This window comes from Equus caballus, chromosome 18 (assembly GCF_041296265.1).
Source record: "Equus caballus isolate H_3958 breed thoroughbred chromosome 18, TB-T2T, whole genome shotgun sequence".
NCBI classification, from domain to species: domain Eukaryota; kingdom Metazoa; phylum Chordata; class Mammalia; order Perissodactyla; family Equidae; genus Equus; species Equus caballus.
In genome coordinates, this window is record NC_091701.1 from 43,025,091 (window position 1) to 43,044,290 (window position 19,200).

General features: G+C 35.9%; 1 protein-coding gene and 1 pseudogene across 17 annotated transcripts in view; one reads left to right on the forward strand and one right to left on the reverse strand.

Annotated features, from left to right (window-relative positions):
* SLC4A10 (solute carrier family 4 member 10) overlaps positions 1-19,200 on the forward strand; it is a 275,630-nt gene that overhangs the window by 211,130 nt on the left and 45,300 nt on the right. The window lies entirely within an intron of this gene.
* Positions 8,866-9,507, reverse strand: LOC102150780 (ribulose-phosphate 3-epimerase pseudogene; annotated as a pseudogene).

Sequence of the window (19,200 nt, forward strand, 5' to 3'; positions counted from 1 at the left end):
CACCAGCACATAGTATTGTGCTTATGTGTAGTGGTACCTTTACCTATCAATCTAATTTATTGTCTGTTCTTCTCCTAGAATGAAGGGTTCGTGAGGGATGGTAATTTAGTCTGTTATGATCATTGCTTTCCCAGAGTCCAGATCAGTTCCTGGCACAAAATAGTTGTTCAATGAACATTTGTTGCATAAATGAATGAAATTTTGGATGAATATCACCTCTATTTAGAGCTAAATAACAAATTGAGGCTCCAAAGGGTTTATAGCTTACTCAAGTGAAGAACAGGGGCTAAAATCCAACACATATAACACTTAGTTGAACACTTTCGACACTGTACTACATTATAGACTGCTGGTTTGCCCAAAGTAATTATTATGATTAATATTTAGAATATAGGAGACTTGGAATAAATCTTTATTTTATTTAGTTCTCATAGATACAATCTTCAAGCAGTTTTTATTTTCTAGCAGAAAATAAAAAATGTAAGATTAGAGGGATTTAACACATAAATATTTGAATAATATTGTACTTATAAGGTAAAGTGAATTCTTATTTTAGAGCTTATTAGAGCATAAAAGTGCTTATTTTGATTATAACAATTCCCTGTGAATAGGTATTTGACTAGGAGAGAAAAATGTTTAGCTCGAGATGAGTTTTGCTGCATCACATTGAAGCTCCACTTCACCTTCTTATTTTTAAGAAGCTTGGTAATAACTTGGCTGAAAAGGTTAGCAGAGGAGTCTATACCAATGTCCTAGTTGGTGGCCTTGGATAAGGCCCTAAGGTCAGCCTTTTAGAGACCATGTCTTAACCTTCAAAAATGCATAAGAAGTACATGTGAAATACGTAGGGAATAAGAGATCTGGAAGGATACCTACCAAACTTACAATACTTCGAAGACAGAAGAAAAGATTATGAGGAAGAAAGGCTTGTTTTCTCTGTGTATTCCGAAGTGTTCAACTGGCATTGTGTGCATGCGTTATTTTGTAATTTCTTTCTAAGAATAAGTTTTATGATGGGAAATTCAAGTCCTATGACAAGCCATTGGATAAGCTAATTCGGGCCAGGTGGTACTCATCCAGTCAGTTCCCATGTAACCAAATTTATTTTGCATTTCAGGAAAATGGCAATCTACAAAACTCAAAGGTAGAATAGAGCAAAATCTTTAAGGTATAATAAGTAGATTTGCCATTCTGCCCATACATTCTCTTACTCACTCGCTTGGCTCATTCCTTCAACATTCATTGATGTTCTCTGTGTTTTATTAGCATTTATAGTATGAAAATGAGTGTGATATGGTCTCCACTCTTAAGGAGCTCAGTAATTATCAAGGGTCTAGAGATGTGCTTTGTACATAGTGGCTGCACATAGAGTATTTGTTGAATCAATAAATGAAGAAAGAGCTAGAGGCAAGGCATAGTCAAATAATTACAACATGACATAGTAAGTGTTTACACTACTGATATAGTATAAAGGCTCAGGGGAAGAAGTAACAAACTCCACTGGAGAGCTGGAAAGCATTCGTAGAAGAAATAAACCCTAAGGTATCACTCCATCTCTGTTGTACCTGGCTCTTGAGTTTATTATATATGGCATATCTATACTTTTCTCTGTCTTCATTGTATGTGTGAGTTCTGCGTGAGCAGGTCATAATTAGAGTTGAGAGCACTTAGATAGATAGAATGGACTCCTGGGACCAACTGGCAGAGAACCTTAAAAACTGTGATAAGTTTTATCTGACAAAAAGGCCATTAGGGATAATGACAAAGCTCTGGGAAGAATTATGTGCTGATAGATTAGAAGGTGATCATAAGAAGTGGAGCAAGGAGCAACAACCCAGGTGTGGAATGTTTAAGTCATGATTATTGACTGAGATAATGGAAATGAGAAGAAAATGAACAACCTTGGGGAAAAAAAAGAAAGAAAAGCAAAAATTGATGTCTTTATTCATTAATTCAACAAGTAATAATGGAATGCCTTCCAATTTATAAGAGCTATAACAACAGTTTTGCATACGTGACTTTATTTAAACCTCACAATAACCTGCTTTACAGATGATCAATCTGAGGCCCCAAGAAGTTAACTAATTTGCTCAATATCACATAGCCAGTGAATGTTAAATGAGGGTCAAACTCAGGTCTGTTTGGTTTTAAAGCCCATGAACTTTCTCCTATGACATATCAAAATAAAGATAATAGTACAGGATTATTATTATTATAACTCCTTAAGGGCAGGGACTGTCATATATTTCTATGAATCCCCCATAGCACTTACATAGTACCCTGTACAAAATAATTTTTTTTTTTAAAGATTGGCACCTGAGCTAACAACTGTGGCCAATCTTTTTTTTTTTTTTTTTTCTGCTTTATCTCCCCAAATCCCCCTGATACATAGCTGTATATCTTAGTTGCAGGTCCTTCTTGCATATGGGACGCTGCCTCAATGTGGCCTGACGAGCGTGCCATGTCTGCGCCCAGGATCCGAACCAGCGAAACCCTGGGCCACCGCAGCAGAGTGTGCGAACTTAACCACTCGACCACGGGGCCAGCCCCAGTCCTCTGTACAAAATAATTTTTTTAATGTTTTTTTTTTCTTTTTTGAGGAAGATTTGCCCTGAGCTAACATCTATGCTCATCTTCTTCTACTTCATATGTGGGACGCCTGCAGCAGTGTGGCTTGATAAGCGGTGTCTAGGTCTGCACCTGGGATCCGAACCAGGGAACCCCAGGCTGCCAAAGTGGAGTGTGCAAACTTAACTGCCATGCCACCAGGCCGGCCCCTGTACAAAATAATTTTAAACTGTGAGATCAATGAATTAGCAAACAAGACTGCTTGCTATGTTGCAGACACTTGAGTGTAAAAGGGACAAAAAGATGAGGGTCTCTGCTCTCATGGAGCATATTATCTATTGAAAAAGCTAGACATTAAATATTGCACAAACAAGTGCTTAATTATAGTTGACATAAGTGCTATCACATATAGGTACAAAGTGTCATGAGAGTGAGAAATACTTCCAAAGTTATGTATTTGGAGGCCCAGGAGAAGGTATCGCTATTGGAATGGAGATAGAATTCAAATAAGAAAAAGTTTAAAAAGAATTTATGGGGGCCAGCTTGGTGGTGTAGTGGTTAAGTTCACACGCTCTGCTTTGGCAGCCCAGGGTTCACAGGTTCAGATCCGAGGTGCAGACCTACACACCACTCATCAAGCCATGCTGTGGTGGCATCCTACATACAAAATAGAGGAAGATTGGCACAGATGTTAGCACAGGGCCAATCTTCCTCATCAAAAAAGAAAGAAAGAAAGAAAGAAAGAAAGAAAATTTTTGGAGAGAGTATGTTTTTTACTATTAGTTAGTACTGGTGGTGTTTTATGAAGTTCTTTTGCATATTTTTGAAAAGCTATTTTCTTCATAATGTGATATAGCTATATAATTTCCTAAGATGAAAAGTATAATACTTAAAGAATCTCTTCTAAGAATAAAATCCAAAATAAGGAAACAGATGTACATATTCATAAAGGACTGTATTAGTTAATCATCGTAACAGAAACAAATTAAATGTTTAGTAACAAAAGAATGAGTAAGTAAACTAAGTCACATCCCTTAAAAATGATGGTTATGAAGAGTAATGTAGCAACAAGGAAAATGCTTACATTATATTGCTATATGAAAAAGATTAAAAACTGGGGTTGGCCCGGTGGCACAGCAGTTAAGTTTCCATGTTCCATGTCAGTGGCCTGGGGCCCTCCAGTTCGGATCCCCAGTGTGGACATGGCACCACTTGGCAAGCCATGCTGTGGTAGGCATCCCACGTACAAAATAGAGGAAGATGGGCATGGATGTTAGCTCAGGGCCAGTCTTCCTCAGCAAAAAGAGGAGGATTGGCAGCAGATAGCTCAGGGCTAATCTTCCTCAAAAAAAAGAAAAAAAGAAGATTAAAAACATTGTATGCTCATAAATATGTTGAAAATATACATAAGAAGAACGACTGAAAGAAATATACCCAAAAATTAGAGTAACTGGTCGAAAGACTATGAGAGATTTCTTTTTCACTTTTTATTGTATAAATATTCTGTGGTGTGGTTTTATTATTTTTGTAATTCAGAATACTTTTTGAAAAAGAAAAACGAATAGGCATAAAAATATATTTGGTTCCTACAGATAGGTCATAATTCTCTGATTTTATGCCTTATGTGAATACCTAACCAGCCACCCAGCACTCTGGGGGCTAATTTAGTCAATAAAGAGACTTCAAAAAATGAATCACAGACCAATCCTGTTCAGCGCACACAGGAAGGTACTGATAATAACTACAAAGGGAAAGGAGAGCATCCGCCACCCAGGGACTAAAATTAGTCATAATGGTGAAGGGAGTTCTACCAAATTATGTTTTCCAGAAGACAGCCACAGGCTCTTCTCGTATAAGGAAGACTGATCACCTCCATTAGCCTTGAAACAAATGCAAAGACTTCTGGATGAGGGCATTTAATTATAATGTTTATCTAATCACTCTGTAGCAATTTAAATAAATAAGATGGCTTAGAGCACAGGCTTTTCTTTGGGCAGTCAAGGGTAGTAGAGGCTGTGTTTAGTGAAGAGTGTATTTTAAGCCAAAGAATCCAACACCACAAGTCAAAATTATTGGCGTTTTATATAGGTGTTTTAAAAATGTAAAAAAGAAATGCAGATACTGCCTATTATTTTGCCTTTGGATTGTTGGACTTTCCAGTCTATGAGCTGGTGGTAGCAACAACTGTAGTAACAACAACAACTATGATGATACCTTGCGCCTCATTAGTATTTACTTATGAGAGCTTTTACCTATATTTACTCATTTTAACCTCGTAATAACTCCATGAGGTTGATTACTGTCATTATCCCAACTTTGAGAAAACTGAAATATAGAGAAGTTACATAACTTGTTCAAGATCGCTTGGCTAACTGCTTGGATTTGAATGATATGGGGACTCTGGCTAGAGAGTCCAAAGTCCAATGTCTTAGGCACCAGGCTGTCTAATGCACCTAAAGTTTATTTTTTTTCTTTTTTGCATTAATATTCCCATCTTATGGCCAGAGTCACTAAAAATTATTTTGGATAAAATTAACAGAAGTACTTGTTCCAAACTCATCTTCATATATGTGTATGTATACACACATCTCCTCACATTGCTGTCTCTAGTTTTCTTTCATTTCTTTTTCTTTACTCTCATTTTTGTAATTTTGGGTTGGAGTTGTTTGGGCTAAGTTCATCAGTATAAGTGAAAATCAGGAAAGTGAGATTTTTCTCATTTAATCTTCATTTATTTATGTAGAATACCTGCTTTTGATGTTTAAGAACATAAGATCTAAATACAGAGCCTTCTTTGAGCCACCAAAGGTTGGTACAGAGATCTTTTTCAAATTTTGTGTACAAATGTACAGCCTCTGAGAACTATCTGCTGAGATTTCAAATATCAGAGGTACAGACTCTGGAAAGAACAATGATTTGGTTGGCTGTACATGATATCTGTGATGTATAAAATAAATCTTTTAGGTTAAAAAATATATATTTTTCCTCTTTGGAATGGATTTATGAATGATGACTGTTATTAACCAGAAATAGCCCTGATAATGAGGTATGGGTGACGAATGTCCACTTATAGATCCGACTCTCCAAAAATAAGTCTCTTCTATGAGCATGACATTTTTATACCAAATTTTTTAGTACTTTTAGAAAGTCACTATTGAAATTTAAATATACTTCCGGGAATAGGTAACACATGACACCATTGTCCTCACTCACACAGTACAATCACTTTGGAAAACGGAGACCATGGCCCAGAGAGAATGGTGTACCCAGCAAGCAAAGTGAATGGAGAAGTGATGCCAGCCCAGAAGGCAGGTTTAGATAAGGCTGTGAGAAATAAGAATCTGGACAGCTGGGCTGAGAGACGTGGTGGTGGTGTAGTTGTCATCGTATGAGGGCAGGGCCGCAGGGTGTTTGGGGGAAATATCTTAAAGGAGAGGGGTCTTGCAAAGGGAAGCTGAGAAGACCACACAGTGAAATGTAGATTACTTAATTTGTTCTGGAGCCATCTTACTTTTCTGGCTATGCTGATGGAAATGGCACAGCATTACATCTAGGTGAAGCATATTATAGCTGAAAGAGCAGAGTTTTCAGCGTCAAGCAGACCTGGATTCAAATCTAATCAGTATGGCCTTGGATAAGTTACCACTTAGATTCCTCCATCTATAAAATGTAGAAATCAAACTATTAAGCTAGAAAACAAAGTACCTCCTGCCATGCATATGGTAGCTGTATGCATGTCATATCTAGATGTATAGATACACAGTAGATAGAGAAAGCATATATGTGTATATATGCACACACATGTACATTTATACATAGATGTATTCATGCCTCTACTATAGTGCTATCTTTCTCCCTTGTTATGTTACTTCTGCAAGAAACTTTTTGTTTCACATTTAGTTTCCTTTTATCATATATAAATTTCCTTTTACCAAATTTTCACAATATTCAAATAATTTACTGTTAAATGATTGTTGGGCCTTTATTTTCTGAGGTAAATTAGCAAAATGGCAAACTTGGAGAATTCTAATCATTAGCTACCTAAAAAGTAGAATGTTTGCCACTTGTTAACAGATTTAGACAATATATTACTAATTTAATTTAATAAGAAAGAGACTATTGCTTCTAATGAGCGATAGTAACAGTTTTCTTTTTAGTAGCACTATGCAATAGTCATCTATGTTATCATTATTTGAATTCCTGACATGGCTGGGTAAGGATTTGAGGCAGTTCTTCTGTATGTTCAGATGATTTGAATGTGAACCACAGCATATATATGTACCTAAGCAAATGTCTAAAATAATCATTCTAATCTCTGTAGCAGTTTTAATACTTTTTATGATTCCAAAAAGGAGACTTTAGGGAGTATATGCCAGTCTCAAAAATCGGGCACATGTTCACATGGCCCTAAGTTCAGGATCCCTGACCAAGGGATCGGATACCATCTATCAGGAGGACCTTCAAGTTTTGCCTGGCAGATCTCCAAGCAGCTTTCCAAGCCATTTGCTGCTTCCTCACTCACATATGCTTAGTCAGCTGGGATTCCCAGTGGGGAGGAGAAGGCAGGTAACATTTTTGTCCCTCCTTGTCACTGCCTTCAGTATACTGTATTCTTAGAACCTTCCTGGGAATCTAAAAACTTCAGCAATAATGAAAATATCTCTTCCTCACAAGTTTGGAGGCCCCAGACCTAACCTTTAAAAGATTTATTTTTACATTTTTTTTCAAATTCTGACAATTGGTGCAGAAAAAAATGTTGCAGATACCTGTCCTTTTTAAAAAAAATTTCTTGCCATATTTATCATATAGCAAGAGTATTTATAAGAATAAAGTAGTTGAAATGTATTTGTTTTCTAAGTATAGTTTGCAACACAGTTATAGATATTTTAGTTTACGGATTAATTCTATACTCTGTCATCTCCTAACCTACCTGGTCTTTCTTGGAATAATAGACTATATATCATTTGGATCAATATCCTTAGTTCCAGAATATTCTCAGTCATCTGGTTCTGCTACAGAATAAAGTTAGACTGGAAATAAGACAATGCTAAGTAAAAGAAACTTTCTTTGCCCACCCCACCTCCCATGGGCTCCGCTTGTAAAAGGAGTGCAACCAGAAATCCTATGCCCTACTAGATCTTTTCCATGGTACCAGCCTGCTGCTGAACTTTAGTTTCTCATTTTTAAATGGGGACAAAATACCTGTCCTACCAGTCTTAGGATTGATTTTTTTATTTAATGAGATTATATCAAAGTACTTTATAACGCACATAACAAACCTATAATGATATGGCTACTTTGTATTGAGCATTCTAGGAACAGTAGTGGAAGCTTTGTATATATTACCATAGCTCATTTAAGCCTCAACATAAGCCTGCACAATTGTTATAATTACATTTGAAGTATAATGAGTTAATAGACACTCAAAGAGGTTGTGTGATTTTCTGAGGTCAAATAAGTTGAAAGGGGCAGAGGGAAGATCACCTCAGTATTACTTCCAAATAGAAGCTTTACTTTTCTTTCTACTCAGACTAAGGCAAGAGCATTATTTAAGTCTGTAAGAATGGTAGGCGGCATTAAGAAAGTGGGAGGAGGGGTCACTGAATAACCTGCCCCTTCAGCAAAGCTGACAAAGAAAGCACTCTGATAAAATCAATGCTTATATTTTAGAACAGACCACCTGAAAACCCCTGGGCTTCAGACATTTTAAAAATAGTTTTTATGTATTAAATATAAAGCGAAAGGGAAAAATAGATGTTTTAGATGCAAGAAGAACATGGTATGCCAACCCAGCCAGATCCAAGCTTAGATTTTTCATATGTTCCATTCTACTCATATTATTAAGCATATACACAAATCACAATGACACAAAATAGGAAAAATATAAGAACTTCCTTTGATTTTAGAAAACAGATGATAAAAACCAGAAAATTCTTTTCAGAAATACAGAAAAATCTTTTTTTTTCATAATAGCTAACATGCCTTCCTTAGGCATTAAGATACATTTCTGTTTATAATCTTAATACAGCTATATTTTTACTCTGTATAAAAATCAAGTCTCCCAGGAAAAGCAGGGTATTTCAACACACTAATCTTTAAATTCCACCACTAAAAATGCAGGTACACACCCCAGTTTCTAACCCCTTAGACTATTTTACACAATGGGTTTAAGTCATTGGAATGCATAAGTGCTCAACAAAGCAGCCCTGCCTCATACTATATGATTTGGCAGTCAACATTCTTGTTTTCCAGTAAAACAGAAATTTCAAGAACAGAAACATTGGGCTTCTTGAAGTATCACTGATGAAGAGAATGTTTCTGAGCAGCTTCTGAGCAAATTTATCTTAACAGGTTGATCACAGATCTGGGGTCTTCACTCCTCAATCATGTTAGCCACGTGTTTGCTCAGTTATGGATAGTGTCGTGACCCACTTCACCATTGACCTCTATGTCTAAAGAAGGGAACTGGTCCTCAATCAATGAACCTTTGGCAGCATAACTTTCATAAATTTCTGCCCTCCAAACCCAGGTTCTACTGGCATTACCAAGGCCATATCTACATTAGCCCATGGTGCCAAATACTCAACCGTAGTTCCTAATTTGATGGCAAGTCCAGTCTTCATCCTATTCTCCCAAATATCTTTAATCAAAGCCTCTGGGTTCTTAGTATCCTCAGGATGAAAGGCATATTGATTGGCTCCTACTGCGTCCACAAGCTTTACTCACTGTTCCAGCCTGGACACCATCCCATGCGTGTTAAAGAAAGGATCCTGGTCTAGCTGCTTTTGGAGACTCTACCACAAGGTGACCAAAGGTGGTCACCGTTGCATTCAGGTGCGGAAAATTGGCCCTGGAGGCCAGCATCCTGAGGTACTCAGCCCCTGAGTTGGCCAGGTTGCTGTTGAGGCTGGATGGGACAATCTTACAGCTGGACACCATGGTACTGGTTCCCAAGAACCAAGTCCCACAATTCCCCTGGCAAGATAAAGGCATCATCCCAATTTGTCCTTGTTTTTTTTTTTTTTTTCAATGTGTTAGTACTTTAATCTTTAAGCAGTGACTAAGTTTTCTTTTGAAGTAATGATTAATTTTCCCCAGTGTAAATCAAAGTAGAGACAAAAGTTGTAGATTTTAAGAATTTATTTTAGAATCAGTTATGTTTTAAGTTTACTTGCCTACTATTTAAATGAGTCAGAACTAGCATCTTGCTTTGTTTTCGTTTCTTGGATGGGGTAAGATAACAGAAGAGCTGACTTATTTAGTGATTTTGCTAAAATATGCAAATGAATAACCTCAAATCTCCATTTAAGTGCCCTTTGTTAGTAATATAAATGTGGTCAAAGGGCTAATAAATGTTTTTGTTCTCAACTTCCTTTCAAATAAATTCTATTTCAAATAAAATTCTTCCTTTCAAATAAAATTCTGTTATACTAATTTAATGTATACATCTACTATCATGCTAGTTCTCTCTTATTTTGTTACTCCTACAAAAAATTTGACATATTTTCCTTATTTCGCATTTTAGTTTCCTTTTATCATCAATAAACTTACTTTTACCAAATTTTCAGAGTATGAAAATGTTTTCCCATCAAAGTTCTATGGTGTTGGACCTTTTTTTCTGAGGTAAAGAAACAGAAAGATCAATTTGGGGGAATTTCCCATCATGGGAACACACCAGCCCTTGCTAGTGAACTGGCCTACAGGTTGGCAAGTTCCTGTATGTATGGGCAGAACAGTAACAAGACATTTGAAGGCCTGTGAGCTTTGCTTTTTCACCCAATGCTTTTCATCTAATCCTGGTACAACTGTGAAACTGGAGCCAGATATTCAGGACAAGACATTGTAGATCAATTGATAGTGTTTTGGAGGCTGCTGTAGGTGTAATCTCTAAGCATCCACTTGGAAGAGGATCCAAGAGCAATGCGGATACTTTAGGATCTACTTTTTTTAAATAAGTAGTCATCCTATTTCAGACAATAGATATGTTATTGGGAGCTCTACTGTTAATTCTTGGTCCTTAGACCAGTGTCTGGGTACCTTCATTAGGTATGGAAATTTTATTTATATTAGAATTTGTCCCTGGATCCCAACCTAGGACTCAGAAATCAGGTCTTGGAGTAACATGCAGCTCTTATATGCATGATAACATAGATTAGGCATCTGTGGTGGCTCCAGAACTTCAGGACTCACCTGATCTGTCTTCCATACTGCCTTTTGGTTGATGCCAGATACAGGATCTTTCCTACCACAATTCTCTGCTATGTCCACTGATTCTTCTTGCAAGACCTCTCAGTGATCTGAGTACTTTCCTTTAATGTCATTCCTCAAGAGCTTGAGATACAATTGTTCTAGATATGCCTATATCTGATCATTTCAATTAACTATATGGACTTTATATAAGGGCTGCATCACCAATATTAACCACAAAAACCACAGCAACAATGGAATAAAAAATCTTTCAAAAGATCCTTGAAAGGCTTCCAAATGTTCTCATTTTAACGTTCAGAATACTTACTAGGTCCCTCAAGGCTCAGTCTGCACAGCCTAGGCCTTGCTATCTCACTGTGCCACTCCTCATCTCTTTCCTCACTCCCCTTATGCTTCAGCCACACTAACCTTTCTGTGCATGTGTGCAACCTGACTTAGGTCTTCCCACCTGCTGTTTGCTCTCTCTAGTCCACTACCTCCATCACCCTGCCCACACTTACCTAAATTCTGTTCATTTTTTAAACCTCAGCTTAAGCCTCATTTTCTTAAAGTTTTTCTTGAACACCCAGACTCAAGGTGGCTCTCCTTTTATTTACCTTCTTAGCAGCCTAGACTTCTTTATAGTACATTGCACAAATGTATTTGTATAATTATGTAATTGACTGTTTAGTATTTCTCTCCTGCATTTAAAGAAAGCCACCAGGATCATGTCTATCTTATTCAATACTATACCTAGCATGGTGTCTTGCATGACACTCATTAACTTTTTTTGTATCCATTAACTTTTTATTGAGTTAATTAAGCATTTTCATAATGCCTTCATGACTAAGCTTTCAAAGGATCCTTTTTTCTGTGTTGTCACATGTAGAGAACAACACATATTGTAACCTGGGTTCCCCTGAAAGCAGAGCCTAAGACAAAAGCTTCCTTGAGCCTTAATTGGTCTTAACGAGCAGAAGTGAAGAACAGGGAGAGTGATTGCTATAGACTGAATAGTGTCCCCTCAAAATTCATATTTTGAAGCCCTAACTCCCATTGTGACTGTATTTGGTGATAGAGTCTTAAGAAGGTAATCACTGTTAACTGAGGTCAAAAGAGTGGGGCCCAAACCTGAAAAACTGTGTTTTTATAAGAAGAGGAGGAGAGAAAGATCTCTCTCTCTCTCTGCCATGTGAGGATACAGTGAGAAGGTGGCCATCTGCAAACCAGAAGGAGAGCCTTCACCAGAACCCAACCATGCCGGTGCCCTGACCTTGGACTTGTAGCCTCCAGATATGTGAGAACATAAATTTTTATTGTTTAAGCCACTCAATCTATGGTATTTTGTTATAACAGCTCAAGCAGACTAATGCAATAATATAGAAAAGGAGATAAAAACCATTAAGAAATTGTGTTGTCTAGTTGGTCATAAGTATAGGTAACTGATGCTTGATTTGATGGGATCTTAAAGAAGGCTTATGAAATGCAACTTACAACTGTTTGCCCTGGGAATGAAAAGAGGAAGCATATATCCTTCAGCCCCTATCACTCGTTAGTTAAGGATGACAGTAGTGTAAGAGCAGGAGGAAAGAGATACATGGTGCATCCTGAAGAAAGGCACCGAGAGGTTGCACCTGAATGTGACCAGTTGAAGCCTATGCAGAACGGGTCACTGCAGCATTGGCTGGAAGAAAAAGTGGGACTGATAGGATTTGAAGTGGCACACAAAGTGTCTAACACATAGTCCACCACAGAAGTATCATGTATTAAATATACACAAATAATTAGTTTTGTAAAATGGTTTTTAAACAATCTTCATATTTTTAGTATTTCTATAATTCTTATCTACATGGAAAAAGAAACGAGGCAGTTTTTGTAAACTAAAGTGGAAAAATAATTATGGCTGCAAGTAAATGCTGACTCTGAAATTATTTTAGTGATGCTTACAAATAGAATCTTGAAACATCATTTTTCAAGATGCCAAAAGAGATGATAATGATTATTTAAGCATTATTTATCTCAGAATCTAGACAGGATGGATATACCAAGTTAACAACTGAAAAGCAAGTTTAACATGTTTTTTTGTCACAAAGCAATAAGCTTTGAACTATAGTGAAAGCAACATTGAGAAATAACCTGTTTCAAAAGCTGCCAGGGACAGATATTGCCTAAGATGATAACTTTTTTAACATTAGTGATGACATGATAATTTGCCTTCTACTGTTGAAAATAATCCAAATAGCTTGAGCGTACAATTCTAGTCGAGCAGGGTATGATATGTTTAAGAGAAATACTGGAATAGTTTCCCCATGATTGTAAGCTTTTGATTTTTTAAAGAGAAAAGAAGACAAAGCTAGATATAGGCGGGACTTCAAGATAATTTGTACACATGGAAATTAGAAAGTAAATTTAGAGCTGCCACAAGAACCAATTATTTTTTCAAATACATCCTGAAAAATGCAAATAGTATAGAAAGATTATAATTAAATACCAGTTCACTCAAAGGCAACACTTTTAACAAAGTTTTTTATTTTTGGTGGTACTTACATATCTCTAAATAATATGCTTATATTACTATTTCTTGGTTTACCAATGTTAAATGCAACGAATGTACTTTTGCTCTCATAAATAATGAGATTTATGGATTTAGCTCTCATGGATTTAGCTCACTTTTGGAGAAATGTCTATTCAAGTCCTTTGCCCATTTTTAGGTTGAGCTATTTATTTTATCACTACTGAGTTGTAGGAGCTCCTTATATATTTTGGATATTAATGTCGTATTAGATAAAGTTTGCAAATATTTTCTCCCATTCCATAGCTTGTGTTTTCACTCTGTTGATTGTTTCCTTTACTATATAGAATCGTTGTAGTTTGATGTAGTCCCACTCTATTTTTGCTTTTGTTGCCTGTGATTTTGGTGTCATATCCAGGAAATCATTGTTAAGACCAATGTGATAAAGCTTTTCCCCTGTTTTCTTGTAGGAATTTTACAGTTTCACCTCTTATATTTAAGTCTTTTATCCATTTGAGTTGATTTTTGTGTACGGCGTAAGATAAGGGTCCAATTTCTTTTGCATGTGGATATCCAATTTTCCCAGCACCATTTGTTGAAGAGACTATCATTTCCCCATTGTGTAGTCTTACCATCCTTGTCAAAGGTCATTTGACTGCATAGGTGAGGGTTCATTTCTGGGCTTTCTATTCTGTTCTATTGATCTATATTTTCGTCTTCATGTGAATGTCGTACTGTTTTGATCACTCTGGCTTTGTAATGTGTTTTGAAAGCAGGAAGTGTGAGGCTTCCAACTTTATTCTTTTCTCTCAAGTTTGTTCTGACTATTCAAGATGTTTTGTGGTTCCATATAAATTCTATGATTATTTTTTCTATTTCTCTGAAAATGCCATTGGGATTTTGATAGAGATTGCATTGAATTTGTAGATCACTTTGGGTAATATGGGCATTTGACAATATTAAGTATTCCAATCCATGAACACATTTGTGTCTTTCCATTTGTGTCATCTTTAGTTTATTTCAGCAATATTTTGTAATTTTATATGTACAAGTGTTTCACATCTTTGGTAAAGTTTATTCCTAAGTATTGTATTCTTTTTGATGCTATTGAATTGTTTTCTTAATTTCCTTTTTGGATTGTTCATTGCTAGTTTGTAGAAACTTAATTGAGTTTTGTGTGTTGGTTTTTTATCCTGCAACTTTGCTGAATTCTTTGATTACTTCTAACAGTTTTTTGTGTTTGGAATCTTTAGAGTTTTCTACATATAAGATCACGTCATCTGCAAACAGAGATGATTTTACTTCTTCCTTTTCAATTTGAATGCCTTTTATTTCTGTTTCTTACCTAATTGATCTAGCTAGGACTTTCAGTAGTATGTTGAATTGAAATGGCAGGAGTGGGTATCCTTGTGTTTTTCTTGTTCTTCGAGGAAAAACTTTTGGATTTTCTCCGTTGATTATGATGTTAACTGTGGCCTTGTCATATATAGCTTTTATTATGTTGAGATATTTTTCTTCTTTTCCTACTTTGATGAGTGTTTTAATCATGACAGGATATGGAATTTGTCAAATGCTTTTAATATCTCTATTGAGGTGATCATGTGATGTTTATTCTTTGTTCTGTTAATGTAGTGTAACACACTGATTGATATTTGTATGTTGAACCATCCTTCCATTCCAAGGATAAATGCCACTTGGTCATGAAGTATGGTCCTTTTAATATACTAGTGAATTCAATTTGCTCATATTTTGTTGAGGATTTTTGCATATATATTCACCAGAGTTATTGGCTTGTAGTTTTCTTTTCTTGTAGTGTATTTTTCTGGTATTGGTATCAGAGTAATGCTGGTCTCATAAAATGAATTTGGAAGTGCTCCTGCATCTTCAATTTTGTGGAAGAGTTTGAGAAGGATTGGCATCAATTCTTTCTTAAATGTTTGGTGGACTTCGCCAGTGAAGCCATCTGGTCAGGGGCTTTTCTTTTTTGGAAGATTTTTGATTACTGATTCAATCTCCTTACTAGTTATATAGGTCTGTTCAGAATTTCTGTTTCTTCATGATTCGGTCTTGGTAGATTGCATGTTTCTAGGAACTTATCCATTTCTTCGAGGCTATCCAATTTGTTGGTGAATAATTGCTCATAGTAATTTCTTCTAATCCTTTTAATTTCTGTGGCATCAGTTATAAAGTCTCCTCTTTCATGTCCAATTTTGAGTCTTCTCTTTTTTCTTAGTCTAGCTAAAAGTTTGTCAATTTTGTTGATCTTTTCAAAAAACCAACTCAGTTTCATCGATCTTTTCTATTGTTTTCCTAGTCTCTATTTCATTTATTTCTACTTTAAAGTTTATTATTTCCTTCTTTCTGCTAACTTTGGGCTTAGTTTGTTCTTCTTTTTCTAGTTCCTTCTGGTTTAGAATTAGGTTGTTTGTTTGAGATTTTTCATTTTTCTTAAATGTAAGCATTTGTTGCTATAAACTTCCTTCTCAGTACTGCTTTTGCTGCATCTCATAAGTTTTAGTATATTGTATTTTCATTTTCATTTGCCTCAAGATATTTTCTAATTTCTTTTTTGATATCTTCTTTGACCCATTGGTTGTTCAAGAGTGTGTTGTTAATTTCCACATATTTGTGAATCTTCCAGTGTTCCTTCTATTATTGACTTCTGATTTCATTCTGTTGTGATTGGAAAATATACCTGGTATGATTTCAGTCTTCTTAACTTTGTTAAGACTAGTTTTGTGACCTAACATGTGTGGTTAAGAAAGCTGTGTATTCTGCTACTGTTAGGTGAAATGTTCTGTATATGCTATTAGGTTCATTTGGTCTATAGTGTTGTTCAATTCCCCTGTTTCTTTATCTACCTTCTGTCTGAATTCTATCCATTATTTAAAGGGAGATATTGAAATCTCATAATATTATTGTAGGACTGTTTATTTTTCCCTTCAATTCTGTTGATGTTTCCTTCATATATTTGGCTGCTATGCTGTTAGGTGTTTATATATTTTTAATTGTTATGTCTTCCTTGTGTATTGACCCTCTTATTATATAATTTCCTTCTTTGTCTCTTTTGACAGTTTTTGACTTAAAGTCTATTTTGTCTGATATAATTAAGCCCCCCTCTCCCAGCTTTCTTTTGGTTACCATTTGCATTGAATGTCTTTTTCTGTCCTTTAACTTTTACCGTATTTGTGTCCTTCAATTACAGTCTCTTCTAAACAGTATGCTTTTTTAATGCCTTCATCCACTCTATGTCTTTTGATTGGAGAGTTGAATCCATTTACATTTAAGTAGTTATTGATAGGGAAGGACTTACTATTGTCATTTTTTTAATTGTTTTCTGTCTGTTTTGTAGCATTTTTGTCCCACTTTTCCTCTCTTTCTTTCTTCTTTTATGTTTTGTTGACTTTTGTGTGTGTGTGGTGATGTGCTTTGATTTCTTTCTTATTTTCTTTTGTGTATATTCTACAGGTATTTTCATTGTGGTTACCATGGGGCTTACATAAAACATAACAATCTGTTTTAAGCTGATAATTTAACTTCAATTGCGTACAGTCTTCACTCTTACTTTCTCTGCTTTACACACTTTATATTATTGATGTTACAAATTACATCTTTTTTTATACTTTTAGATACTAGCTTATACTAGTATACCATACTTTATATAACTTTTAAAATACTTTTGTCCTTAAACTTCTATACCAGAATTAAAAGTGATTTATGCACCACCATTACAGTATTCTGTGTTTGTATAGATATTTACATTTACTAGCAAACTTTATATTTTCATATACTTTTGTTCAGCATCCTTTTGTTTCAACTTGAAGGGTTTCCTTTAGCATTTCTTGTAAGACAGGTGTAGTGGTGATGAAATTCCTCAGTTTTTTTTTTTAAATCTTGGAGGATTTTATTTCTCCTTTGTTTTTGAAGGATGGTTTTGCCAGAAAAGTATTCTTGATTAACAGTTTTTCTTTTTCAGCACTTGGATTACAGGCATACCTCATTTTATTGTGCTTTGCTTTATTACACTTTGCAGATATTGCATTTTTCTAAGACTCCCCCCACCACCAGCAAAAAGATTACAACTTGCTGAAGGTTCAGATGATGATAGCACTTTTTAGCAATAAAGTATTTTTTAATTAAGTTATGAACATTGTCTTTTTTAGACACAGTACTATCACACACTTAATAGACTACAGTATAGTGTAAACATAACTTTTTTATGCACTGGGAAACCAAGAAGTTCATGTGACTCACTTTATTATGATGGTCTGAAACCATACCTGCAATATCTCCAAGGTATGCCTGTATATCACCCCACTGTCTTCTGGCCTTCAAAATTCCTGCTGAAAAATCCACTGATAGTCTTATAGAGTTTCTGTTGGACATGGTGAGTTGTTTTCTCTTGCTGCTTTCAAAATTCTCTCTTTGTGTTTAATTTTTGACAGTTCGATTATGATGTGTCATGTGTGCATTTCTTTGGATTCATTATGGTTGGAGTTTGTTGGGCTTCTTAAGTCTAAATGTCCACTTCCTTCCCCAGATTTGGCAAGTCTTTAGCCACTATTTCTTTAAATAGACTTTCTGTCCTTTATTCTCTTTCTTCTTCTTCTGGGACTACCATGATGCATATATTGGTCTTCTTAATGGTATCCCATATGTTCCTTAGGCTTTCTTCACTTTATTATTTTTTTTTCTTTTTTGTCTTTTTGGATTGTCCGATTGGATTATTTCAAATGACTTGTCTTCAAATTCACTGATTCTTTCTTCTGCTTGATTGAGACTGATATTGAACCCTCTAGTGAATTTTTCAGTTCAATTATTGTATTCTTCAACTTCCAAAATTTTTTCTTTTGATTCTTTTTAATAGTTTATATCTCTTTGTTGATATTCTAATTTTGTTCATGTGCTGTTTTCTTGAGGTCATAGAGTATCTTTATAAGGGCTATTTTAATTCTTTGTCAGGTAATTCATATACCTCCATTTCTTTAAGATAAATTTCTGGAGATTTATTTTGTTCCTTTATTTGGGCCATGTTTCCCTGTTTCTTAATATGTCTCATAACTTTGTGTTGGGATTGGTACATTTGAAATAACAGGCACCTCTCCTAGTCTTTGTGGACTGGCTTTGTCCAGACAAAGACCCTTGCTAAGCCACTTGACTAGAGATTCTGGGGGCCTTGTAACCTTTTTGTTGGGGGGAGGAAGAGGATGCAACTTCTCTGAGTCTATGTGTGCAATTTCTCAATTAGAGAGGGTTGCTGGTTTATTTTTCCAGACGTTCACAATCTCTTGCTCCCTCTGGTGTCTGTCTGTGGCACTGCTAGTTCTCTGGTTCTACAATAGCAAGCGCTCTGCTGTCACTTGTTCTGAGGCTACCAGGTATCCACAGTATGCTGGCTCCCCATCAGCACCTGGCATCAGGTGAGACAAATACAAATTCCTTGGGCACTCTTCCACAAAGCTTGAACACCAGACACATGCTCCACTCCTCTCACTCCTTCCAGAGGGAGAAGCCTCAAGTTCTTCATCTTCTCCTGAATGCACTGAACCATCTTAGTCACAGCAATCCACTGTACCCTTCTTCTTTGTTCTCAATGCACCCAGGCATCCAAACTATGATGGGTGCAGCAGTGCCCTGAATGAGACAAGACAGAAACCAGTCCTTCAGGCTGTCCCCTGAAGAGCTGGAATGTAAGATGCAGCCTATACTCTTCTCTTTCTCACCAGTGTAAAAAATATGAGCTAGGGTGTTCTTTACCTCTGCTGAGCTGAGTACCAGCGTGGAGGAGGGGCTGATGCAGCTAAAATAAAATTGCTCTTCTTACCCACTTGAACGTGACTGTTCTCAGCTTTGCATTCATGTAGGGTACTGGAACATCTTAGCTGGATTCTGGGATTCTCATTAGAGTATTTTGATCTGTATATTTTTTGTTA